The 27,781-nt window shown below is 37.9% G+C and overlaps 1 protein-coding gene across 1 annotated transcript in view; it reads right to left on the bottom strand.

Annotated features, from left to right (window-relative positions):
- The window catches only part of LOC124165131 (kinesin-like protein KIF14), a 115,210-nt gene that overhangs the window by 26,089 nt on the left and 61,340 nt on the right, over positions 1-27,781 (bottom strand). The window lies entirely within an intron of this gene.

The following is a 27,781-nucleotide window of genomic DNA, read 5'->3' as shown; positions in this document are numbered from 1 at the left end:
CCATGCTTGCAGTCGTAATGGTGAAATTTCGATTATTAGACCAATCGATTTCTAATCGAAATGAAATGCTCGACTTTCAAACAAGAATCGAGATTTGAAGCAAAATATCGATTAATCGAAAGAATCGACAGTTATTTAAAAAATACAGTTCACACAAAAACATGTTTTTTTATTTATTGTAAAACGCTCAAAATACACATTCGAGAAGTAGAAAAAATCTTTTACTCAGAATGCATGATTAAATTACCAGCGGTAAAAATTTATAAATGCACAACATTAAAGTCATGGGATCATCGCTCAGAACCATTCGGCTACACTAAAATTTTTAAGAAAGATCAACTGATTGAGATGCTTTCCTAATGATCGAGGGCAAGCCTCTCCAATTTGACTGGCCTCTGACCAATTTTTTCACATGAGACTGGTGACGATATACTGCAGCTGAGATCAAACGAAATGGTCAAGTTCGAAGTTAAAAGGTCGTGTTTGGATTGAAATTCGAAGATCATGACTCAATTTCGTTTTCCTAGATCTACGACCATTAAAAGTCGATTTTCATCGAAATCGATTTTTCCATCAATAGTTTGGAGGGTTGGAACGACTTAATCCTGGCTTCAACTGCTCCTCGGTGCGGTGCATAGCGACAAAGCGAGTCAAATTTAAAATCTTAAATTTTTATTCAGCCATATAACTACAATACTTCATGTAAAAACAGCATTGCTTATAAATATGTTTCTACCAAGAAATCCCGTCCCCCAACTACTTTTTTTCTTTCCGCGGCATTGGGGATACCCTGTTCTACGAGAAACGTCTTGTAATTTATTGGTCGGTACGATTTCATACGAATTCTGCGCCCGATTTTTTATGCAGGGGCGTTATCTATATTAAAAAAAAGTCTGTTTGTCTGTCCGCTATACGTTTCCATACGGAAGCACGGATTGCGATCAAAGTTAAAACATATGTGCATTTCTTGCTCTCAAACCCAGCAGTGCTACTTTCAGATGCGTCAGACGCGGTCTTCGTGTCGTTTTCTCATAACCATTTCTTACGTCACGTCTGTCACGTCATAGGACTTTTTTTGCTGGACATCCTTCTGGGTAGGCACACCTCTCTACTCGATCACAAGGAAAACATAACTCAAAGGATACTACACTTACAATTACATAATCCTCTCGATAGATACCTTTTTGCTGGGGTATGAGTTCACATGACGTTTTTGGTCTATACACTTCAGGACACAGAGCGATCAATGTTGAGGAGCGGGGCATAACCTGATCGCGTGCGCGGAATACGGAAATCGTTTTTCCCATTGTTTGCTGTTCAGCATGCCTAAAAGTCCTGATATGTGACCACGAATATTACAGAAGTGGATCCTCTAAATGCGTTGTCACCTACCGCGCATTAAAATGCGTTTATAAAGGTCGCCGCTCGTGTCGCTGACGGAAAAATTGATCAGAGTTGGAAATCACTGGGAAATAACGTATAGTTACGGGTCTTAATGCAAATGTATGCAAATGATGATGTGATCTACCAAATTTATTATGCTATGCCAATGCTATTCCTCGCAATTACAACATTATTCTGCAAAATATTTGAAAAAAAAAAGTTGGATCTCATTGCACTCATCACCGCGCCGCGGAATTTTTGAAAACCGATTAAAATGTGACTGAAGTGGTAACAGAAATCAGCCTTCTATGGGATGGAATAGGGCCTCCTCTATGCAGTCCCCTCGTATGTGACCAATTGTGAATTTCAAGTTCTAAGTTTCTCACTCCTCCGGGTACTGTCGGTACTGTCTTTCCCGAACAATGCCGGGTGGCCTGCTAGTGGTAGATAAAGACTCTGGTTCCGTTATCGCCTGAGGCGGTGCGTTATAATATTTTTTCCAAGGGACATCAATTACACGATCGAATAACTAAAAAACTGAGTGACGAACGCCACAACTGCGTACGGTAACAACTGGTGGTAGATGGGAGGTATTAGAAATACCTTGGTCCGAGTACTTTCAATAGTAATAAGGTGTGCAAATTTGGAATACGAATGGTGTTTTCAAAGAGCGTAAACATTCTTAAAGGATTCCAACGACTGCGTGTTCAATGAGGAAAAGAAATCATTTAGTATAATTTTTGCATGAATATCCTCTAGAATAGCACTGTACTTGAGGGTCCTACGTAATGTGGCTGGAATATTTTTTTGATGACCACACTCGATGATGAACGAATGAATGAATGGTTTTATGTATACCACGAGAAAACCATAAGAGCAAAAAACATAAATACAGATAACATTTTGCTCAATAATTATGAAATAAGCTTGACATAAAACATAAGAGTAATTAAATACAAAGGTAAAAACGAAAATCAAATTAATTTAAGTATACCGGGACTAGCCACGGTGATAACTTTACGGGACACCTGCAATGCACAAATGTTCGAAAAATCCACAGAGAAAAAAATCATTCGCTTTGACCAGGATTCGAACCCGGATCTTTCACCAATTTCCACAGGGGAGAATGACGCCTCGGTAGCTTAACTGGCTAAAGCACTCGGCCGGAAATCGAGGGATCCGGGTTCGAATCCCGGTCAAGACGAATGATTTTTTTCTCTGTGAATTTTTCGACAAAAATCGAATTAATCAACACAAAGACTCTTACATTTCAAAACAACAGTGGTACCGTTTTCAGTATTCGTACTATTTCCACTGAAAAGATTTCGGGCTGGAGGAGCATTTTATTAAGAGGGGGAATGAATTCCAATACTTGGATACTATAATCAGGAAGGAATTTAGGTAAGGGTTGGTAAGGTCTTGGGGTATGTGGAGTAGGTTTAAGTCTGCCCTTTCAACTTTTGCCATTTCAAATTTCAATGCATCGGCAAAAAAGGTGGATTTTATCCATAGAATGTCGGAGATGAAAATCGCCAATCGGTAAAGCCTAATGGGGGTCTACGCTCCCAGTCGAGATCGTTAGATATTTCGCGAGCTCAACGCACTGCGATGACCGACAAACGTAACGTTGAACTCGCCGTCCAAGGTCTCGCTCGAGTGGCCATGAGCAAAAACCATATTAAAGGCCTTACACATCGTCAGAGAATTGTAATTTCTGACAAGAAGAGCCCAAACTACGGAGATGGCACCGAAATAGAGCAACTCCCCGGTAGGAAAGTTGTGATAGTGACGCTATTAAACAAAAGTAACATTAACGGTATCCAAGTAAAATAAACAGGCTTAAAGGTTATACAAAAAATTCTCTACTCTCTTCTTTGCTATTAGGAAACGTATGGTAAGGCGATGAACATGACATTAACATTCGCCACCTTTCAATGCAATTCCTAACAGCTGGCATGTATCGTATAAAAAGGAGGTAATTATAAATTTTAAACAGTATTATAAATTAACAGCGTTTTTAATTTCAATGTAGCACGGACTATAAATTCGCCGTATTATAATACGATTCCTTATAGCTTGCATCAATCGTATCAAAAGTCAAGGACTTTCACTGATGAATTATTAAGATTCTCTTTACATATTTAAGGTGTAAACATTAATACATATAGCTAGCGATTCCTTATATCTTGCATGAATCGTATTAAAAGGCGGTAATTATTAATGTTCTCCCTGCATACTTAACGTTCAAACACTATTATAAATTACGAGCGTTTTTCATTTCAATACACCATAACATTTGTAATCACCGCATTTTAATACGATAGGCGAAGCCATGAGATTATCAAAGATTTTTCACCCTTGTTTCTGTGGCTTGAAGGAGATAACTTAGGGCTTTCCTTATTCACAAAGACAACAGAGTGGCGAAAGCAGTACGAAATGAGCCAGATAAATAGAAAACAAGGAAGCATCCCGTCTTAATATCCCAGATGTATGGCGCTAATGTGAGGGCTTTCCCAGCTATTGGGGCAAAAAATACCGTCTGACGCAAAATCCCCGGAGTTGAAACGGATGCCAATTGACCTTCTGCATGGGCCCATGTGTTCATACATGCGCTTTAAGAGCTTAGCATAGGAATGATACCGTATGATTTCTTAAATACATCATATGCGTTTCGAACCAAACGGTGAAAGATCGGAGGTGAGTGAGATTATTACGAGGTAAATACGATTACTATAAGATACACATACTTATGAAAGGAATGAAATCACTATGGCCACTTAGAGAAACATTATTTCCGAACAAAATACGTTCGTGGCAAAATCATCAATGCATCGTATAAAACATGAGCAACTGAAAATGGCAACCACTGTTCCCTATCAAGTACTGGTATCGTTGAGCAGCAAACTAGAAAAATACGAAGGGGAGATGGTAAAGGTCACGGTCGAAACACAATGAAAGACCGGGTTAGCGATTATATCTTTCTAACCATTTTTAGGTCCATATTTAACCAGAGGAGTGCGTGTTAGTCACGATAATTCAAACGGCCATTGCCAAATTCCGTCCTCCGAATTCTTTGCAATCATAGATAGCCACAAATCCTAAAATTGGTTTGATGCAGCTTTCCACCCCATTCTCATATCAGCTTATTCGTATCCTTCCATTACCTTTTACATATATTTTAAATTTCCATTTCCGTTCTTCCCTTCCAATAGTTCGTCCACAGCTGTTTTCAAGAGGTCATCATGCCTCTAGATATGAACCATTAAGTTTTTCCGCCTTCAAGCATATGTTTTCATAAGGCTCCTCTCCCTCTAATATTTGGAATTCCTTATTGCTCAACCGGTGGATAAATCTGATTTTCATCATTCTGTCTTTGTTCTCGCATTCAATCATAAATTATAAACGGCGAGAGGAGAATTTATGGAGGTCGAGCCCTTATGCAGTTTCATTTTCTCACTTGAACAAGAAATTATTACCGTATGCCACTCCCACTTTGGAATGGAAGAGCTATGAGCGAGAAAGAGCACTACGACGGAAAATCTGCGACGCAGAAGAAATACACAAGCAAAGTTCACTAAATCTTGATTAACTTTGTGGAATTCCATTATAAGTTTTCCTGGATATCGCACGATTACTTATACCACTTATTTTTTTACAGAGCGTGACCCGGGTTTCAATGAATTATCATTATCTTAAATTAATTTGCGCCTGAAGATGATGATAATTCATTGAAACCTGGGTCGCGCTCTGTAAAAAAATAAGTGGTATAAGTAATTGTGTGATATCCAGGAAAACTTAAATACAAGCATTTCTTCATCATCACAAACATTAAGCAATCACATTGTAGGATAATCAATACCGTGAAAAATGAAATCGAACAAGCTTACAAATGGGCTCGAGAGAGTAACTAAATCTTCTTCGACATTAAAAGTTCACTTCATTTGTGATGGAAACAAATCAATAATATCTAGAAGTTTTTGCAGCTAAAACTTTACATAATAAGCAAACATGTTCCAAAAGAATCGGTTAAAATCATTCAGACTAACTAGTATTTTTTCAATTCCATTTAATTTTAAATTCAATGATCTACCGTTTTAAGTAGGGTAAAATGGAAGAAATTTTAATATCCACATACGACGGCCACCAATCTTCAATTGAATTCCTTTCTATATCATGTAGTGGTCTTTCTTCATCCTATCCATTTACCGTATTCCCCATATTCTACGTCGAGCCTTTACCAATGCATTCAATATCCTTCCCTCAGCCAGAATATTCCATGGCAATTATCTACAAAATCCAACCGCACCATCTCCTCCCTCCTTATTTCATCAAGAAACTCCATTTCATCCACCATATTAAGTACTTACTCGTTTCTTTTGTTAAACATTAGCATAAGCATCTTCACTCTTCTCAATGCCCACTTATAGAAAGAACCGCGCCTATTCTCATCCATCACCTCTTAAGGTACGTTTTCATGAACGCGTTTCAGGCGAACCGACGCGAAAGCGAAATTTTCAGCCAATCAGAAGCCCGGATTTCTTCGTGTGATATCGCGTACGTTCGCCTAGCTTCGCGTCTCCCGAGATGAAATATGTTCAACTTTCGACGCGTGGGACGCGTAGAATCTCAAACATGGCCGACCAGCGAGGTTTCGTTGATGAAGTTATCATTTCGGAAATCCGGGTAATTTGGTAGAAATGATTTTGTTTTTATTATTTGTGATGGCGATAAAGTTTTAGTTTTATTTACGTTCATTTTTCTGTTTATTTCTGCTTTACATTGCAATGTTATCCGTAAGCCGGTGCATCAAAGACAATGATTGAACAGCGTATTATCATGGATATTAAAGCTGTTAGGAGATGTTTGTGTATTACGACACATAAAAACCTTAATTGGAGGTATTCTTGAGGCATAATCATTCGCGATCATGTTGAATGACGTGATTAAAGTCGTCATACTAGACGCAATCCATGCTAAGGATATCACCCAGCACGTTAAAATCACCTCTAGATCGATGTAAAAAGCGTACAAACAAAGTTTTCTTGCGCATATGCACTAGATATGGATATGGAGTAACTACTTAGTACAATTGTGTGCATCAAGTATTACTCTTAAGCTTACAAAGGGAAAATTTAATCACATCTTATTCACATTTCAACGCAAAGGTTAATTATGAACATTAATAAAATATTACTGTGTTTGTGTAGGCACTTGTTATGGCAACCGGTGTAGCCCAGTGGTTAGCGCCCAACGCTACCATGCGGAGGGCCCACGTTCGATGCTGCTAGCAGGAGTTTTTTTTTTTTTTTTTTTTTTTTTTACTTTTTATGTATATTTTTGGCATAAACTTACGTTTAACTATTAATTTTGTGATTTTAAATCATAAGAGTGTTTTCTGGATTGAAAATATTTCACATGTGCACGCTACGTATGTTTTATTATCTTTTGATTTTGATAGTTTTTATCGAACTGCTGTGGCCATTTCGGTATCAATTACCAAACCTGTTTGATATAATTTATCAAATTGGATTGGTAATTGTTACTAAATTTTTCAATGAGCCATATGACGACCGAAAATTTTGATAAATTTCATCAGAATTCGATAGTTCTAACTAAACCATTTCTGGGGACATTCTTAAGTAATTAAAAAATGACTCGCGGTCGTTAAGCCTCATCTCTTGGAGGAGATGATGGTAGTCTCCCTGCCTTCTGCGTTCCTCAAATATTGGGCGAACCCACCACCTTTTTCTTGCATATCGCCGTCTTCTTAGTAAAACAAGGCCCAATAAGGCATTAAACCTCCATTCCATTTGTACAGGATTCAATGGCAATACTGCATCCATTTCTTCCCTTCAAATATTTTCGCAGAAATACACTCCAACTCATATATCTGAAAGTTAGTTTGCAACCACGGTCGTGTCGTTTCTTTTTTTATAATTTCTTCTTTGCCGTAGATGTCGCGCAAGCACATCCTACGCGCAGGTTCGCTTTCGCTTGCATGTGAACGGTTCACGCGAATACGTGACGCGTATCGTCGCGCGCGTGCGCCTCTGACGCGTCTATGAAAACGTACCTTTAGGGCCATATTCCAGAACGTCACTCGAGTGTTGATTTCCCTCACTCGTCACTCCAACTGCACTCGGTCGCTACTTTGGTATTCCAAGACGTCACTCGAGTGACGTTGCTCCCTCGGACTGCCCTCGGAAACGAGTGACCTGTGTTGGACACTCCGAGTGATCACTCAAATGGAGTGAGCAAAATTCAAGATGTCTGCCGTTAGCACCTCGCATATTTAAAGCGGAAGATTGGGAGTAAAACGATACCCACCAACAAAATTTAATTCCAGTGATTTAAATAAAGCATGATTAAACAATTATAATTTAGTTTAGAGGCGTCAGTCGTTTTAATTAAGTTCAACTAACGTTCCTTCCGATACCCCATGGTGTCCACGGGTCCGTGATTTGGCATAATTTATAATCAGATAATAATTACTGATTTTATGAATGGAAATCTATATGATGTAGGAAATATCAAAATCAAGATATATTTATTTACATTTGTGCATCGTTTTACTTATGTTATCGGCTATTATTCAAAATAATACTAAAACATTACGGGGACCTTACTGACTGGCTTTGACTCGGCTTGGGTTGCGATTTTTAAATCAACTTACAATGACCATATAGACCACTGTTAATGAAGTATGAAGAAATTAAAGTAATATAAAAGTGTTTTGACCCCCTACATGGCAAGTAATGCATCATTAATATTACCCGAAGAAATATGTTTTCAATTAACTTCTCGCGTCGAGGTTCAAATTTACCGCTCTTCACTGCCGCGAGTCTTCTATTAAAGTTTAGCTATTGTTTTCGTCAAGTAAACAGATATCGCCGAACAGCCCAAGAAGAATCACATTTATCTTAAAATAGGTTTACATCGGGTAAAGTATTCTCAAAGGCTTTCAATTTTAAGGAATGTATTAAAATGTTACAGGTAATCATGAACTAAACTTTGCCGGTGTAAAATGAGCAGGTAATACGCATTCGTTCCAAATTGGCGTTTCTGCCTTAGGAAGTTATCTTGTCGACGAATTTTGAGTTCTCAATTCACTATTTTAAGTTATATAAGTGCATAGAGAAGGACTGTTTGCAGCTTAATCAACAGTGTTTGTGGTAATGTGATCGTGTGTTACTGAATATATTTTTGTGCAATGAAGCAATAGTTACAAAGTTATTGTGTACTTGTGGCTAAGATTTTCAAGTATTGGAGTCGCGTTACCTTGGCCCACAGTTTTCCCAACCCACGCATTCATACCAACCCACAAGAGCACAGTCTCTCGCCGCGACCGTGTGACGTGAACGACGGTATTTTGACAGACGGTACTAGTTTGTAATATTTAACATTACTCTGTTATGCGTCCATTAATCTCGCTGTTTTTTTGATATATGGCAGACAAGACATCAATACTTAGTACTATATACAGATAATCTGCAAGTCGTCCCTGATTTACAAGTTGAAGGACCTACAATACTTAATATTTTCTGGCCGCGACGCTTTGACTTGACCGACGGTATGACTTTATAATATTCATCATTACTCTGTTATGCGTCCATTCATCTCGCTCCTTTTTGGATATGTGGCAGAAAAGACATCAATACGTAGTAATATAGAAAGATAGTCCGCGAATCGTCCAAGATTTATAAGTTACAAGACCTGCAATACGTAGTATTTTTTCGCCGCGAAGCTGAGACTCGCCGGAAGGTATACCTGTTTAAAAATCATCATCACTCTGTTATGCGTCCATTCATCTCGCTGCTTTTTTCATATATGGCAGACAAGACATCAATACTTAGTACTATTTACAGATATTCTGCGAATCGTCCCTGATTTACAAGTTAAAGGACCTACAATACCCAAAATTTTCTCGCCGCGACGCTATGACTTGACCGACGGTATGACTTTATAATATTCATCATTACTCTGTTATGCGTCCATTCATCTCGCTGGTTTTTTGATATATGGTAGACAAGACATCAATACTTAGTACTATACTCTGATATTTCGCGATTCGTCCCTGATTCATAAGTTACAAGACCTGCAATACGTAGTATTTTTTCACCGTGAAGCTGAGACTCTCCGGAAGGTATGACTTTATAATATTCATCATTACTCTGTTATGGGTCCATTCATCTCGCTCGTTTTGTGATATGTGGCAGACAAGACATCAATACGTAGTACCATAGAAAGATAGTCCGCGAATCGTCCCTGATTTATAAGTTACAAGACCTGCAATACGTAGTATTTTCTCGCCGCGAAGCTGAGACTCGCCGGAAGGTATACCTGTTTAAAAATCATCATTACTCTGTTATGCATCCATTCATCTCGCTGGTGTTTTGATATATGGTAGACAAGACATCAATACTTAGTACTACACTCTGATATTTCGCGAATCGTCCCTAATTTATAAGTTACAAGACCTGCAATACGTAGTATTTTTTCGCCGCGAAGCTGAGACTCGCCGGAAGGTATACCTGTTTAAAAATCATCATTACTCTGTTATGCGTCCATTCATCTCGCTGTTTTTTTCATATATGGCAGACAAGACATTAATACTTAGTACTATACTCTGATATTCCGCGAATCGTCCCTGATTTATAAGTTACATGACCTGCAATACATAGTAATTTCTCGCCGCGAAGTTGAGACTCGCCGGAAGGTATACCAGTTTAAAAATCATCATTACTCTGTTATGCGTCCATTCATCTCGCTGCTTTTTTCATATATGGCAGACAAGACATCAATACTTAGTACTATATACAGATATTCTGCGAATCGTCCCTGATTTACAAGTTAAAGGACATACAATACTTAAAATTTTCTCGCCGCGACGCTATGACTTGACCGACGGTTTGACTTTATAATATTCATCATTACTCTGTTATGCGTCCATTCATCTCGCTGGTTTTTTGATATATGGTAGACAAGACATCAATACTTAGTACTATACTCTAATATTTCGCGAATCGTCCCTGATTCATAAGTTACAAGACCTGCAATACGTAGTATTTTTTTCGCCGCGAAGCTGAGACTCACCGGAAGGTATACCTGTTTAAAAATCATCATTTCTCTGTTATGCGTCCATTCATCTCGCTGTTTTTTTCATATATGGCAGACAAGACATCAATACTTAGTACTATACTCTGATGTTCCGCGAATCGTCCCTGATTTATAAGTTACATGACCTGCAATACTTAGTAATTTCTCGCCGCGAAGTTGAGACTCGCCGGAAGGTATACCAGTTTAAAAATCATCATTACTCTGTTATGCGTCCATTCATCTTGCTGATTTTTTCATATATGCCAGACAAGACATCAATACTTAGTACTATATACAGATATTCCGCGAATCTTCCTGATTTATAAGTTACAAGACCTGCAATACGTAGTATTTTTTCGCCGCGAAACTGAGACTCTCCGGAAGGTATGACTTTATAATATTCATCATTACTCTGTTATGGGTCCATTCATCTCGCTCGTTTTGTGATATGTGGCAGACAAGACATCAGTACGTAGTACCATAGAAAGATAGTCCGCGAATCGTCCCTGATTTATAAGTTACAAGACCTGCAATACGTAGTATTTTCTCGCCGCGAAGCTGAGACTCGCCGGAAGGTATACCTGTTTAAAAATCATCATTACTCTGTTATGCATCCATTCATCTCGCTGGTGTTTTGATATATGGTAAACAAGACATCAATACTTAGTACTATACTCTGATATTCCGCGAATCGTCCCTGATTTATAAGTTACAAGACCTGCAATACGTAGTATTTTCTCGCCGCGAAGCTGAGACTCGCCGGAAGGTATATCTGTTTAAAAATCATCATTTCTCTGTTATGCGTCCATTCATCTCGCTGCTTTTTTCATATATGGTAGACAAGACATCAATACCAAGTCCTATACTCTGAAATTCCGCGAATCGTCCCTGATTTATAATAAACAAGACCTGCAATACGTAGTATTTTTTTGCCGCGAAGCTGAGACTCGCCGGAAGGTATACCTATTTAAAAATCATCATTACTCTGTTATGCGTCCATTCATCTCGCTGATTTTTTCATATATGTCAGACAAGACATTAATACCTAGTACTTTACCCTGATATTCCGCGAATCGTGCCTGATTTATAAGTTACAAGACCTGCAATACGTAGTATTTTCTCGCCGCGAAGCTGAGACTCGCCGGAAGGTATACCTATTTAAAAATCATCATTACTCTGTTATGCGTCCATTCATCTCGCTGATTTTTTCATATATGTCAGACAAGACATTAATACCTAGTACTATACCCTGATATTCCGCGAATCGTGCCTGATTTATAAGTTACAAGACCTGCAATACGTAGTATTTTCTCGCCGCGAAGCTGAGACTCGCCGGAAGGTATACCTGTTTAAAAATCATCATTACTCTGTTATGCGTCCATTCATCTCGCTGCTTTTTTCATATATGGCAGACAAGACATCAATACTTAGTACTATGTACAGATATTCTGGGAATCATCCCTGATTTACAAGTTACCGGACCTACAATACGTAATATTTTCTCGCCGTGACGCTTTGACTTGACCGACGGTATGAGTTTATAATATTCATCATTACTCTGTTATGGGTCCATTCATCTCGCTCGTTTTGTGATTTGTGGCAGACAAGACATCAGTACGTAGTACCATAGAAAGATAGTCCGCGAATCGTCCCTGATTTATAAGTTACAAGACCTGCAATACGTAGTATTTTCTCGCCGCGAAGCTGAGACTCGCCGGAAGGTATACCTGTTTAAAAATCATCATTACTTTGTTATGCATCCATTCATCTCGCTGGTGTTTAGATATATGGTAGACAAGACATCAATACTTAGTACTATACTCTGATATTCCGCGAATCGTCCCTGATTTATAAGTTACAAGACCTGCGATACGTAGTATTTTCTCGCCGCGAAGCTGAGACTCGCCGGAAGGTATATCTGTTTAAAAATCATCATTTCTCTGTTATGCGTCCATTCATCTCGCTGCTTTTTTGATATATGGTAGACAAGACATCAATACCAAGTCCTTTACTCTGAAATTCCGCGAATCGTCCCTGATTTATAATAAACAAGACCTGCAATACGTAGTATTTTTTTGCCGCGAAGCTGAGACTCGCCGGAAGGTATACCTGTTTAAAAATCATCATTACTCTGTTATGCGTCCATTCATCTCGCTGATTTTTTCATATATGTCAGACAAGACATCAATACCTAGTACTATACCCTGATATTCCGCGAATCGTGCCTGATTTATAAGTTACAAGACCTGCAATACGTAGTATTTTCTCGCCGCGAAGCTGAGACTCGCCGGAAGGTATACCTGTTTAAAAATCATCATTACTCTGTTATGCGTCCATTCATCTCGCTGCTTTTTTCATATATGGCAGACAAGACATCAATACTTAGTACTATATACAGATATTCTGGGAATCATCCCTGATTTACAAGTTACCGGACCTACAATACGTAATATTTTCTCGCCGTGACGCTTTGACTTGACCGACGGTATGAGTTTATAATATTCATCATTACTCTGTTATGCGTCCATTCATCTCGCTGGTTTTTTGATATATGCAGACAAGACATCAATACGTAGTACCATACAAAGATATTCCTCGAATCGTCCCTGATTTATAAGTTACAAGACCTGCAATACGTAGTATTTTCTCGCCGCGAAGCTGAGACTCGCGGAATTATGATAAAACTTCTTCACAGAGGTTCCGGGTTTCATGCTCTTATTTTGAAAATTAAGTTTCTAAATCACCGATAATTGTGCATCTAAAATAACAATAAAGCATAATATTTCAAATTTAAGTCAATTTTCAGCAACCGTACTCTAGGACAACAATTTTATAATTATTTAAAATAAACCTAAAAGTTTCCACTCCGTTTTCAGTAACATAATTTCAACGCATGAATCAACGCATGGATTTGTATTTTAAATTATGAATAAATTTTTCGAGCATTCCTCTAAAATTTGCGACACAACATTTTTATAAACTTTCCCCAGGAGATGCGATTATATGCAGAGCATTCAATCTGAGAGGAAGTAAAGAAAACCGTTGTAAGAAACAGTTACAAAAAAAATATTACTGCCATGGATCGCGATTTTTCGTATCTGCGGAAATGCGACCATTGCAAACACTCTATTCCAGGAAGATATTAATGCACACACTGGTTAATGGTCACTGAGACACATCACCGTAAATCCTCCCTTATGGGGTTGAAAAAGAGTGGGATTCATTTCCAGGAATCCATTACCTAATGCCCGAATCGTCCACGCCAGGACGAAAGAAGGTTTATTAACTGTTGTTCCTATGCACTAGCAAGTACTCCCTTTCACCTCATGCAACCCCACCCTCGTTATCCCGTCCGGTCCTCACGTATTTCTTCCTATGCTGGTCAAGGACACTTCGAGAGTGGGATAGGTGGGGGAGGAGCGGCCTAACGATGAGGGGATTCCTCAGGAGTTCTCTCTCATTGTCAATTTTCAAGCCTTATCTCTGAGCTTTTTGTGCGTCATTCGCCGCCAACTTCTTTACCAAGAGGAGCTCAAGGAACATATTCCCATCGTACACGCCCCATCACGGAAGCACGGTAGGGTCACCACGGGGCGTTTCGCTTACTGCCCCCATGGAGCGATGGAAGACTAGGGAGAGGCTATTGTTAAAGACGAAGTATGCCTGAAAGAACATACCATTTTCAGGAAAAAAACCCATGGCTAAGATAGCATAACGATCACGGAAATACCCAAAGAAAGTAGAAGTTATCGTATAATGGACCTAAAACAAGAAAATAAGGGACAATTCGCGGAATGTCTGTGTATGGTACCAAGTACTACTGTCTTCATTTATGTCGAGAAATTACAAGGCATTGTAGGTCCTACATCTAGAATATATGGGACAATTCGCAGAATATACCTATGCAGTAACGGAGTAATGATAAATTATAAACTAATACCGTCGGTCAAGTTACAGCGTCGCAGCGAGAAATTACTACGTATTGCAGGTCTTGTAACATGTAAATCAGGAACAATTCGCGGAATATCTGTATACAGTACTAAGTATTAATGTCTTGTCTGACATATTTGAAAAAAAAACGAGATGAATGGACGCATAACAGAGTAATGTAGGTTTTTATGCAAATACACCTTCCGCGGAGTCTCAGCTTCACGGCGAGAAATTACTACGTATTGCAGGCCTTGTAACTTGTACATCAGGGACGATTCGCGGAATATCTGTATATAGTACTAAGTATTGATGTCTTGTCTGCTATATATCAAAAAAGCAGCGAGATGAATGGACGCATAACAGAGAAATGATGAATATTATCAACTCATACCGTCGGTCAAGTCAAAGCGTCGCGGCGAAAAAATATTAAGTATTGTAGGTCCTATAACTTGTAAATCAGGATCAATTCGCGAAATATCTGTGTACAGTACTAAGTATTGATGTCTTGTCTGCTACATATCAAAAAAACAGCGAGATGAATGAACGCATAACAGAGTAATGTAGGTTTTTATGCAAATACACCTTCCGGCGAGTCTCAGCTTCACGGCGAGAAATTACTACGTATTGCAGGCCATGTAACTCGTAAATCAGGGACGATTCGCGGAATATCTGTATACAGTACTAAGTATTAATGTTTTGTTTGACAAATATCAAAATACCAGAGAGATGAGAGGACGCATAACAGAGTAATGATGATTTTGAAACAGGTATACTTTCCGGCGAGTCTATGCTTCGCGGCGAGAAATTACTACGTATTGTAGGTCCTGTAACTCGTAAATCAGGGACGATTCGCTGAATATCTGTATATAGTACTAAGTATTGATGTCTTGTCTGCTAAATATCAAAAAACCAGCGAGATGAATGGACGCATAACAGAGTAATGATGAATAATATCAACTCATACCGTCGGTCAAGTCAAAGCGTCGCGGCGAGAAATTACTATGTATTGCAGGTCATGTAACATATAAATCAGGGACAATTCGCAGAATATCTGTATTAAGTACTAAGTATTGATATCTTGTCTGCCATATATCAAAAAAACAGCGAGATGAATGGACGCATAACAGAGTAATGATGATTTTTAAACAGGTATACCTTCCGGCGAGTCTCAGCTTCGCGGTGAGAAATTACTATGTATTGCAGGTCATGTAACTTATAAATCAGTGACGATTCGCGGAATATCAGAGTATAGTACTAAGTATTGATGTCTTGTCTGCCATATATGAAATAAGCAGCGAGATGAATGGACGAATAACAGAGAAATGATGATTTTTAAACAGGTATACCTTCCGGCGAGTCTCAGCTTCGCGGCGAAAAAATACTACGTATTGCAGGTCTTGTAACATATAAATCAGGGACGATTCGCGGAATATCAGAGTGAAGTACTAAGTACTGATGTCATGTCTACCATATATGAAAAAAGCAGCAGGATGAATGGACGCATTACAGAGTAATGATGATTTTTAAACAGGTATACCTTCCGGCGAGTCTCAGCTTCGCGGCGAGAAAATACTACGCATTGCAGGTCTTGTAACTTATAAATCAGGGATGATTCGCGGACTATCTTTCTATGGTACTACGTATTGATGTCTTGTCTGCCACATATCACAAAAGGAGCGAGATAAATGGACGCATAACAGAGTAATGATGAATATTATAAAGTCATACCGTCGGTCAAGTCAAAGCGTCGCGGCGAGAAAATTTTAAGTATTGTAGGTCCTTTAACTTGTAAATCAGGGACCATTCGCCGAATATCTGTATATAGTACTAAGTAGTGATGTCTTGTCTGCCATATATGAAAAAAAACAGCGAGATGAATGGACGCATAACAGAGTTAAGATTAATATTTTTAAACTGGTATACCTTCCGGCGAGTCTCAACTTCGCGGCGAGAAATTACTATGTATTGCAGGTCATGTAACTTATAAATCAGGGACGATTCGCGGAATATCAGAGTATAGTACTAAGTATTGATGTTCTGTCTACCATATATGAAAAAAGCAGCGAGATGAATGGACGCATAACAGAGAAATGATGATTTTTAAACAGGTTTACCTTCCGGCGAGTCTCAGCTTCGCGGCGAAAAAATACTGCGTATTGCAGGTCTTGTTACTTATAAATCAGGGACGATTCGCGGAATATCAGAGTATAGTACTAAGTATTGATGTCTTGTCTACCATATATGAAAAAAGCAGCGAGATGAATGGACGCATAACAGAGAAATGATGATTTTTAAACAGGTATACCTTCCGGCGAGTCTCAGCTTCGCGGCGAGAAAATACTACGTATTGCAGGTCTTGTAACTTATAAATCAGGGACGATTCGCGGACTATCTGTGTATAGTACTAAGTATTTATGTCTTGTCTGCCATATATGAAAAATGCAGCGAGATGAATGGACGCATAACAGAGTAATGATGATTTTTAAACAGGTTTACCTTCCGGCGAGTCTCAGCTTCGCGGCGAAAAAATACTACGTATTGCAGGTCTTGTAACTTATAAATCAGGGACGATTTGCGGAATATCAGAGTATAGTACTAAGTATTGATGTCTTGTCTACCATATATGAAAGAAAACGCGAGATAAATGGACGCATAACAGAGTAATGATGATTTTTAAACAGGTATACCTTCCGGCGAGTCTCAGCTTCGCGGCGAAAAAATACTACGTATTGCAGGTCTAGTAACTTATAAATCAGGGACGATTCGCGGAATATCAGAGTATAGAACTAAGAAATGATGTCTTGTCTACCATATATCAAAAAAACAACGAGATGAATGGACGCATAACAGAGTAATGATGATTTTTAAACAGGTATACCTTCCGGCGAGTCTAAGCTTCGCGGCGAAAAAATACTACGTATTGCAGGTCTTGTAACCTATAAATCAGGGACGATTCGCGGAATATCAGAGTATAGTACTAAGTATTGATGTCTTGTCTGCCATATATAAAAAAACCAGAGAGATGAATGGACGCATAACAGAGTAATGATGATTTTTAAACAGGTATACCTTCCGGCGAGTCTCAGCTTCGCGGCGAAAAAATACTACGTATTGCAGGTCTTGTAACATATAAATCAGGGACGATTCGCGGAATATCAGAGTAAAGTGCTAAGTATTGATGTCATGTCTACCATATATGAAAAAAGAAGCGAGATGAATGGACGCATAACAGAGTAATGATGATTTTTAAACAGGTATACCTTCCGGCGAGTCTCAGCTTCGCGGCGAGAAAATACTACGTATTGCAGGTCTTGTAACTTATAAATCAGGGTCGATTCGCGGTATATCAGAGTATAGAACTAAGTATTGATGTCTTGTCTACCATATATCAAGAAAGCAACGAGATGAATGGACGCATAACAGAGTAATGATGATTTTTATACAGGTATACCTTCCGGCGAGTCTAAGCTTCGCGGCGAAGAAATACTACGTATTGTAGGTCTTGTAACTTATAAATCAGGGACGATTCGCGGAATATCAGAGTATAGTACTAAGTATTGATGTCTTGTCTGCCATATATAAAAAAACCAGAGAGATGAATGGACGCATAACAGAGTAATGATGATTTTTAAACAGGTATACCTTCCGGCGAGTCTCAGCTTCGCGGCGAAAAAATACTACGTATTGCAGGTCTTGTAACATATAAATCAGGGACGATTCGCGGAATATCAGAGTAAATTACTAAGTATTGATGTCATGTCTACTATATATGAAAAAAGCAGCGAGATGAATGGACGCATAACAGAGTAATGATGATTTTTAAACAGGTATACCTTCCGGCGAGTCTCAGCTTCGCGGCGAGAAAATACTACGTATTGCAGGTCTTGTAACTTATAAATCAGGGATGATTCGCGGACTATCGTTCTATAGTACTACGTATTGATGTCTTGTCTGCCACATATCACAAAAGGAGCGAGATGAATGGACGCATAACAGACTAATGATGAATATTATAAAGTCATACCGTCGGTCAAGTCAAAGCGTCGCGGCGAGAAAATTTTAAGTATTGTAGGTCCATTAACTTCTAAATCAGGGACCATTCGCAGAATATCTGTATATAGTACTAAGTATTGATGTCTTTTCTGCCATATATGAAAAAAACAGCGAGATGAATGGACGCATAACAGAGTAATGATGATTTTAAAACAGGTATACCTTCCGGCGAGTCTCAGCTTCGCGGCGAAAAAATACTACGTATTGCAGGTCTTGTAACTTATGAATCAGGGACGATTCGCAGAATATCTGTGTGTAGTACTAAGTATTGATGTCTTTTCTGAAATATATCAAAAAACCAAAGAGATGAATGGACGCATAACAGAGTAATTATGATTTTTAAACAGGTATACCTTCCGGCGAGTCTCAGCTTCGCGGCGAAAAAATACTGCGTATTGCAGGTCTTGTTACTTATAAATCAGGGACGATTCGCGGAATATCAGAGTATAGTACTAAGTATTGATGTCTTGTCTACCATATATGAAAAAAGCAGCGAGATGAATGGACGCATAACAGAGTAATGATGATTTTTAAACAGGTATACCTTCCGGCGAGTCTAAGCTTCGCGGCGAAAAAATACTGCGTATTGCAGGTCTTGTAACTTATAAATCAGGGAGGATTCGCGGAATATCAGAGTATAGTACAAAGTATTGATGTCTTGTCTTCCATATATGAAAAAAGCAGCGAGATGAATGGACGCATAACAGAGTAATGATGATTTTTAAACAGATATACCTTCCGGCGAGTCTCAGCTTCGCGGCGAGAAAATACTACGTATTGCAGGTCTTGTAACTTATAAATCAGGGACGATTCGCGGACTATCTGTGTATAGTACTAAGTAGTGATGTCTTGTCTGCCATATATTAAAAAACCAGCGAGATGAATGGACGCATCACAGAGTAATGATGATTTTTATACTGGTATACCTTCCGGCGAGTCTCAACTTCGCGGCGAGAAATTACTATGTATTGCAGGTCATGTAACTTATAAATCAGTGACGATTGGCGGAATATCAGAGTATAGTACTAAGTATTTATGTCTTGTTTGCCATATATGAAAAATGCAGCGAGATGAATGGACGCATAACAGAGTGATGATGATTTTTAAACAGGTATACCTTCCGGCGAGTCTCAGCTTCGCGGCGAAAAAATACTACGTATTGCAGGTCTTGTAACTTATAAATCAGGGACGATTCGCGGAATATCAGAGTATAGAACTAAGTATTGATGTCTTGTCTACCATATATCAAGAAAGCAGCGAGAGGAATGGACGCATAACAGAGTAATGATGATTTTTAAACAGGTATACCTTCCGGCGAGTCTCAGCTTCGCGGCGAAAAAATACTACGTATTGCAGGTCTTGTAACTTATAAATCAGGGACGATTCGCGGAATATCAGAGTATAGAACTAAGTATTGATGTCTTGTCTACCATATATCAAGAAAGCAGCGAGAGGAATGGACGCATAACAGAGTAATGATGATTTTTAAACAGGTATACCTTCCGGCGAGTCTAAGCTTCGCGGCGAAAACATACTACGTATTGCAGGTCTTGTAACTTATGAATCAGGGACGATTCGCGGAATATCAGAGTATAGTACTAAGTATTAATGTCTTGTCTGCCATATATGAAAAAAGCAGCGAGATGAATGGACGCATAACAGAGTAATGATGATTTTTAAACAGGTATACCTTCCGGCGAGTCTCAGCTTCGCGGCGAAAAAATACTACGTATTGTAGGTCTTGTAACTTATGAATCAGGGACGATTTGCAGAATATCTGTGTGTAGTACTAAGTATTGATGTCTTATCTGAAATATATCAAAAAACCAAAGAGATGAATGGACGCATAACAGAGTAATTATGATTTTTAAACAGGTATACCTTCCGGCGAGTCTCAGCTTCGCGGCGAAAAAATACTGCGTATTGCAGGTCTTGTAACTTATAAATCAGGGACGATTCGCGGAATATCAGAGTATAGTACTAAGTATTGATGTCTTGTCTACCATATATGAAAAAAGCAGCGAGATGAATGGACGCATAACAGAGTAATGATGATTTTTAAACAGGTATACCTTCCGGCGAGTCTCAGCTTCGCGGCGCGAAAATACTACGTATTGCAGGTCTTGTAACTTATAAATCAGGGACGATTCGCGGACTATCTGTGTATTGTACTAAGTATTAATGTCTTGTCTGCTACATATCAAAAAAGCAGCGAGATGAATGGACGCATAACAGAGTAATGATGAATATTATCAACTCATACCGTCGGTCAAGTCAAAGCGTCGCAGCGAGAAAATATTAAGTATTGTAGGTCCTGTAACTTGTAAATCAGGGACGATTCGCAAAATATCTGTGTGTAGTACTAAGTATTGATGTCTTCTCTGACATATATCAAAAAACCAAAGAGATGAATGGACGCATAACAGAGAAATGATGATTTTTAAACAGGTATACCTTCCGGCGAGTCTCAGCTTCGCGGCGAGAAATTACTACGTATTGCAGGTCTTTTAACTTTTAAATCAGGGACGATTCGCGGAATATCTGTAAATAGTACTAAGTAATGATGTCTTGTTTGCCAAATATAAAAAAACGAGCGATGTCAATGGACGCATTTGTGAGTTATGGTAAATACAGTACAGTGATACCGTGACCTGAGTTTTAAGCTAAATGTTGGCATCACTGCAGATTGTTGGGATAAAACTGTGGGCCAAGGTAACACAAGTAAGTATTGGACTAGTTTTAGGTTTCACGTTACTTTCTTTCATGTCATCAAGGTTTCAAAATGTAGTGATTATGATTACTGCTGTTGTAACATACTGTGTGTAGCATTTGTCAGTGGACCTTCGAATATGTATTCCTATTCTGATAGGATTATCGTTTTATAATACTCATGAATTTGTTTATAAACTTAAATAAATCATCGATGTGATGAGAAGATATTTGATGGTACAGGATAGTGTTTCTTTTACTTGTTCCTTGCTCCTATTGGGTCATAAAGGTATACAATTTGTGTATCGTAGCATACAACGAAGAAACCTTATTACTTTTCAATGTCCATTAGGTACATGTGAACCAAAGTTGGATGGGTAAAAAGTTGGTTGGATCTCCACGATTTCGACGATTATTTGCAAGTCAATAGTAACGAAGCTCTTCCTCTTGAAAGTAGGCGAATAAGGGATCTTAATAACCCTATGTAAATGTTCCACGACAGAGAAGTCTGCGCAAGATTTAGATTTCCTAAAAAAATTGTCAGAGATTTCATCATTCCCATAGCTTCGACCCCACACCTTAGCATTCTTTAACTGCCAGTGCCAGTAGCAATTCAGGTATTAGTGTTTCTAAGATTTGTTGTTTTTAAGTTGGTAAAATTATTAATTTCTGGATACCACATAATGTTTGGTGGTGCATATGGCGTTAAAAATCTAGAATAATTTTTATTTCACTTCACATGTCTTGTCCTAGGTTGTTTGTGCTGATTTATTCAGAATTATTCTGTCAAAAATATCAAAGTTTGTTAAGGTTAGTTTTTTTAATGGGTACTTATTTAACTACACAGGATATTTTCACTTATTCAGTAAACTTGAATCTATTGTGATATAATATAACCAGGTTATAGCATGCAGCTCACCCACCCTCTCATCCACTGGGTTGGTATGCCAGTTTTTTATGAGAGAGAGCAATTAACATTTACACAAATTTCACATTTTCCTAAGTATGTACTTAATGTTCAGGAAAGCATTTAGTGTACCATTTTCTCTTTCACACCTTTTTTTGTTTATTTGAAACCTACATCGCCATCTATGACGCTCCCTATAGTTCATATGAATTTGAAAATAATGTGCTCCAATTTATGTGTGTGTTACACTCATAAGTCTAAAATAATTTGTAAAACTTCCTGCTAGTAAGTATTGAGCGTAGTAATACACCTATGATATTGCCTACCTTTACTTTCAGATGATCTGCTGAATAGAAAAGTTTAATTTTTAAGTGTTCAGGGATTTTAACAGAGAAAAACATAGGAACGCCAGAAATGAGTCCGAATTGGAATATAAAACCACTCACTTTATCAAGTTATATTACTGAAAGGAAATATATGACCTATTTTTGAACTAACTTCTTAATATGGATATTCCACTTCAATAATTCTTCAATTATTAAGCCTGCAAACATGTCATGTATTTATTCCATTTGAATATCTTTAAAATAAAGGTTATGTACAAGGAATTTCTCTTTTTTTAATATGGATAGTAGGGTATTAGCTCATTGATTGATCGTATCATGGTTAGATTATTGTGCCAGAAGTTGTAAAGATTTGCTTACAATAGATTATTTTATAAGAATTGGTATCTTATGGCCCATTGATAACAATGTATAAATGTATGTAATACAATGTTTTCATTTTTCAAAGCTGTTGAGGTAATCACTCATCTACACAAGAAATGTGAATGGACCTAGGTTGCTTTTTGAGGATTGCCATATCCATGAAATTCTTTTTGAAAATTGAGGACTGAAGTACTTGTGATTGTCAGTGACCTTTGGAAAAATATTTCTTCAATCCTCGATTAAACGCTGATCGCATAATTTTAATAGATGAGATAGGCCACGCATCATTAATCTATGCAGTTGATCAAAATTTTATAGCAAAATTATGTATATTATGTTTATTGGTTCATTTGAAGAAATATTTTATAGTGAATAATAGCCATTTTAACATCCACCCTGATGGTTCACTATCTCCAATTTAGAAAAAAATTAAAGAATTCAGTTAACCATGTTACTTCCATTGTACTAATGATTGCTCCATTAAATATGACTGCATCAATATATTTTGTCCTCCTTATTGAGCAAAGATAGCTGTTACTAAGCAGAGTCGTCTGCTGCCCTGCTTAAAAGTCAAAGAGATTATAAAGGATTAACATTGAGGAAGATGGTATAGGAGTGGGTAGGATGAACAAAAATAGTACATGGTTAGCAATTTATAGGTCCATTTTGTTGGATTACACGTGTGACTGCACTAGCATGAGCAAAAGTGCACTTCAAGTATTATGGTAGTTAAAAATGTATGATATGTACTTAGATTTCTAACACATGGGTTTGTATAAGCCTCAAATCTTAGTCATAGTTCATAGTTGTTGAATTAATATTTACTCAGCTAACTCATATTACTCACGAGTCTTTCGACAATCAATAATGATCATGCCTATCTTTCATAATGCTAATTTTCTGCATGGCTTATTTCTTTACTGTGCTTTTAACATTTAAACTGCTTGGTCAATTATAATTATCACTTTAAATAGGACATGAGTAGTATGCTCACAAGAATGCCATTAGTTTGGTCTCCATAATTGGAGGGGCTGGCTGTGCATTTTTGTAAATCATAGACAAGATTAATGATTCAATAAGTAGTTTGGAAAATCAAGTGATTTTTATTTATTTAAACTAGCTGTTGCAATCAACATATTGAATATAATCATCGGTATTGAATTGAAATAACATACATAAACAAATCTAAAAGAGTATAAAATTATAATGAGGCAAAATGAACATTTCTTAAGTGAGACAATTTATTTTAAAATATCAGATATTGTTTTTATATAATACATTTTTTTGGCTGAGGTCGTGGAAGGTGGTAAATCATGTTCTGACTTTTTTTTCCTGGATAGGCTGTGAGGAGAAATTCATAGCTATTGGTGATTTCCTTGTGTCTGTTGAATTTTTCCGCTTCTAATTAAGTTTTATTTTTTAATTTTTGTTTCCAATAGAGCTGCCTCTTTCCTTGTGTTCAAAATTTCTTCTTAACCTTATATATTATTTTGCATCGTTTTGTCCTGACATTGTATTCATCATTAACTATGGCTCTTTTTTTGGGTGGGTGGATGGAGGTAATGGTGGGTGGGCAGTGTTCAGAGTTTATAGCTTTGGCTAGTGGCTGAAGTGGAGTGCAGGGTGGCAGTGATGCTGGTAAGAGTACCGATGAAGGTGTATCAGTATTTTGTTAGCTATAGACGATGTTGATGAATTGAGAATGGTAGTTGTGGTATTTGAAAGGGATGGAGCTCCTTCTTTGTTGATGCCAGCCATTGTATGAAAGTCAGCACACAAGTGAAGGCTATGCAAAATATTAATCAAATAAAATAATTAAAAACTTTTGAGAAAAGAACTTTAAGACTAAAAATATGATACTGCAATTTGATTATTGTATCTCACTACTACTATCATTATGTACAACAACAGGGGCGGATCCAGGATTTCTTTCTGGGGGGGGGTCACAACAAGGCCGTATCCAGGATTTTGTTCTGTGGGGGGGGGGACAAAGATACCTCGCAAAACAAAACGAACGCAATGATAATGGGACCGTATTAAAATCTTCCTTATTTTTTAAGGGGGGGAGCGAGCCCCCGTCCCTACAACCACCTATGTATATCAACTATATTATCACTATCCCCTGTATTTGGGATGTGGTATGAAATGCATGGCACTGCAATCTCCAGCTCCTTACAGCAGTGGAGGGCCTTACTCCAATCTCCGGGGATTGGAGTAAGGCCCTCCACAAGTGCCCATTCTCTCCTGCGTCTACTTTGCTAAGGTGGCTTTCCTTCGAGCTGTTATATTCTCCCATGCTTATATTTTGGCTGTCAGACATCACGCTAAGGAAAAAACGAAAATCAATCCAATGGATATTCTTGTTATAATGAATGTAGTACCATACAATAAGAATTGGAATTAAGGAAATTGAATGTTTCATATATCAATATTTACGCCCTATCATTTGCGTATTAACTTAAGTGAGTGTTCAGTATGCATTATTCATCAGTATAATAATGTTTAACTGATCATAACGTAGTTCATCCATCCACTTTTCATAATTACATCTCAAAGACTCAATTTATATTTTTTCTTTTCGTCTCGGCTATCGGAATCGATTATAAAAGCATTAACAAACATACCCCATGAACGAAACTGTGCGCATTAAATTCCTCTGCTAGCTTCATCCAGCTTTTATTTTTTGCTGCTGATGTTTGCGTGTCAGTTATGTTATTTTCTAACGTTGATTTATATTTGAAACCCAAAGAAATGACGAAAATGTAGCCCTGTTGGACATTTTTATTTACAATCAGATTTGCCGCTGATTATTATCGCTCGTCATTTTTTTGGTGTAAATACGTCATAGTAACTAGCAATCCCCAGTTACTTGTATCGATACTGGCCCTCAAATGAGTGGAGTGTGAGTGTGTTCTTGGAATACCGATCAACAATCACACTCATTCTGAGAATGAGTGATCACTCGAATGAGTACGAGTGATCACTCGGAGTGAGTGACGTTCTGGAATATGGCCCTTACTCCTCGTTTTGGTACCTTACTATGCTTCATTTTACGTGAGAATGTTGACCAACCTTTTCTTTACATCTTACCTCAATAATAAATCTAAATGCGCAAACTGCTTTATCCACGTAACTACTTTGACCAAGCGGTTCTTTATTATCCATCTTTATTAATGTACATGTTTCCTTCTTTTTATGTATTTACCAAACAGGTGACAAAACTGTTCCGCTCACAACAGTTTGCGGCCATCAACCTTCCTCATAAGACCTTATTTAATTCCCCTTGAAGATATAAATAACCTCATGATAATGATTCATCCTCGCACCGTATTTCTCAGACTGCTTTCTAGCTCACTCTAAAACAAGAAACAGTGGATGATCATGTATAAATAATGCTAGCTTCTGGACTTCAACCTTATGCTACGGGTGTAAAAAAAAACAAGAATATGAACTTCCGGGGAGTCTAATTTCACCCCTATTTGTAAATAAGTAGGTAAAATTTTTGGGTGAAAAACTATTATTAATTATTGCACGAGCATGAAAACCTAATGGCGCAAAGTCCGATAAAGGACTGAAAAGTTTTGCTGGGGGAATAAATAACACTTCGCACACAGACAAACATTTCCATCATGGTGACATGAGCGTGGAAATCGATTCTTTGGCATTCCGCAGCCACCATAACGTGTCGTCTGCTCTTGCGGGCCATTACTGATCCCACTTCTCCCTTCACTACCCCATACCCCCCTGATACTCCTTTCCCACCGGCTTCCGGTCATCCACCTTTCTCCTCACACTTCCTGGTTCTCAATCGCTTTCCAACATTCCTAACAGCACATACAGCGCACAACAAGGGCACTGTTTCCTTTGACCCTAAATAGATATTTGATACTTACATGCCATTGGGGAAAAATTCTTTCGGACAATCTTTGGAGAGAGGGGTCAAGCCACCTATTAAGCTGTTACCTAATGAATTACGCTTTCGGCGTATCGCACGGTAATTCTGAATTCTGTCGAAAAAAGTCTACGGAAAATTTCAACAGTGATGTTAATATATCCTTTAATTTTGAGTCCAATATTAAGTTAACAGCTCGAAAATCTGAATTCTGTCAAAACTAGTCCCCAAAAATTCCAAAAGCGATATTATAAAACCTTAAAAGTTTGAGTTCATTCGCGAACGAACACCTCAAAACAAATAATAATTGCATAGTGAGATAAAAAAATATTTTTTTAAATCCATCATGTTATAAAAAGCAAAATTGGGGTACACAAAATGTGAATAATTCATTGCTACTATTTTTAAACTGATGTTTCTTTTTTGCTTTATCAGCCGGCCTTAAGTCCATTCATGTGCGTGCCTAACAAACTAGAATAGACTCGAATTTACAGAGTTAATTCGCTAATAACGCCAGTACCAGTATGGTAGCGTCCTTAGGATTACTTTTTATCTTGATTCGTACGATCGTATATTAAACTTTATATTAGTTTTTTTGTCGCAACCACATTTATGCTGTAGGGGTAATCAATATGTTGCTTATGTTTTGACCAAAATGGCTACGAAAATTTTTGATTATACACGATATTACTTAAAAATGGAGTATGGAAAGAAGTTTTTTGACCGTCTGTAAATTACGTGCATTCATTAAGATCAGAGGAGTATACAGGGTGTTTGAAAAAGAACAGCAATTACATCAATGAGTATATATAATGAAAGAATTCTTCCAGTTCTGTTTAGTACACTTCAACTGGGGGGATACATTTCTTGCCCTGCACACGTCGAGACGATATTCCATTAAAACTAGGGAATTATTTTTCAAACACCCTGTATTTTGGAATTTTTATGAAAATGATATATCATTCATTTCTCGGAGGAACCTCCTAAATAAAGTCACCTATCGCTCGTCGTTTCCATGGCGAAAGCGCTAAACGCAACACGGGATCGCAAATCACGAGGTCGAAGTCGACATAGCTTCCACGGCAAGCGCTAAGCATCCGAAAG

The sequence above is a fragment of the Ischnura elegans genome, chromosome 9 (genome assembly GCF_921293095.1).
Source record: "Ischnura elegans chromosome 9, ioIscEleg1.1, whole genome shotgun sequence".
NCBI lineage: Eukaryota > Metazoa > Arthropoda > Insecta > Odonata > Coenagrionidae > Ischnura > Ischnura elegans.
Note: the sequence above shows the minus strand (reverse complement) of the source record. Positions and strands in the feature narration are given on the sequence as shown.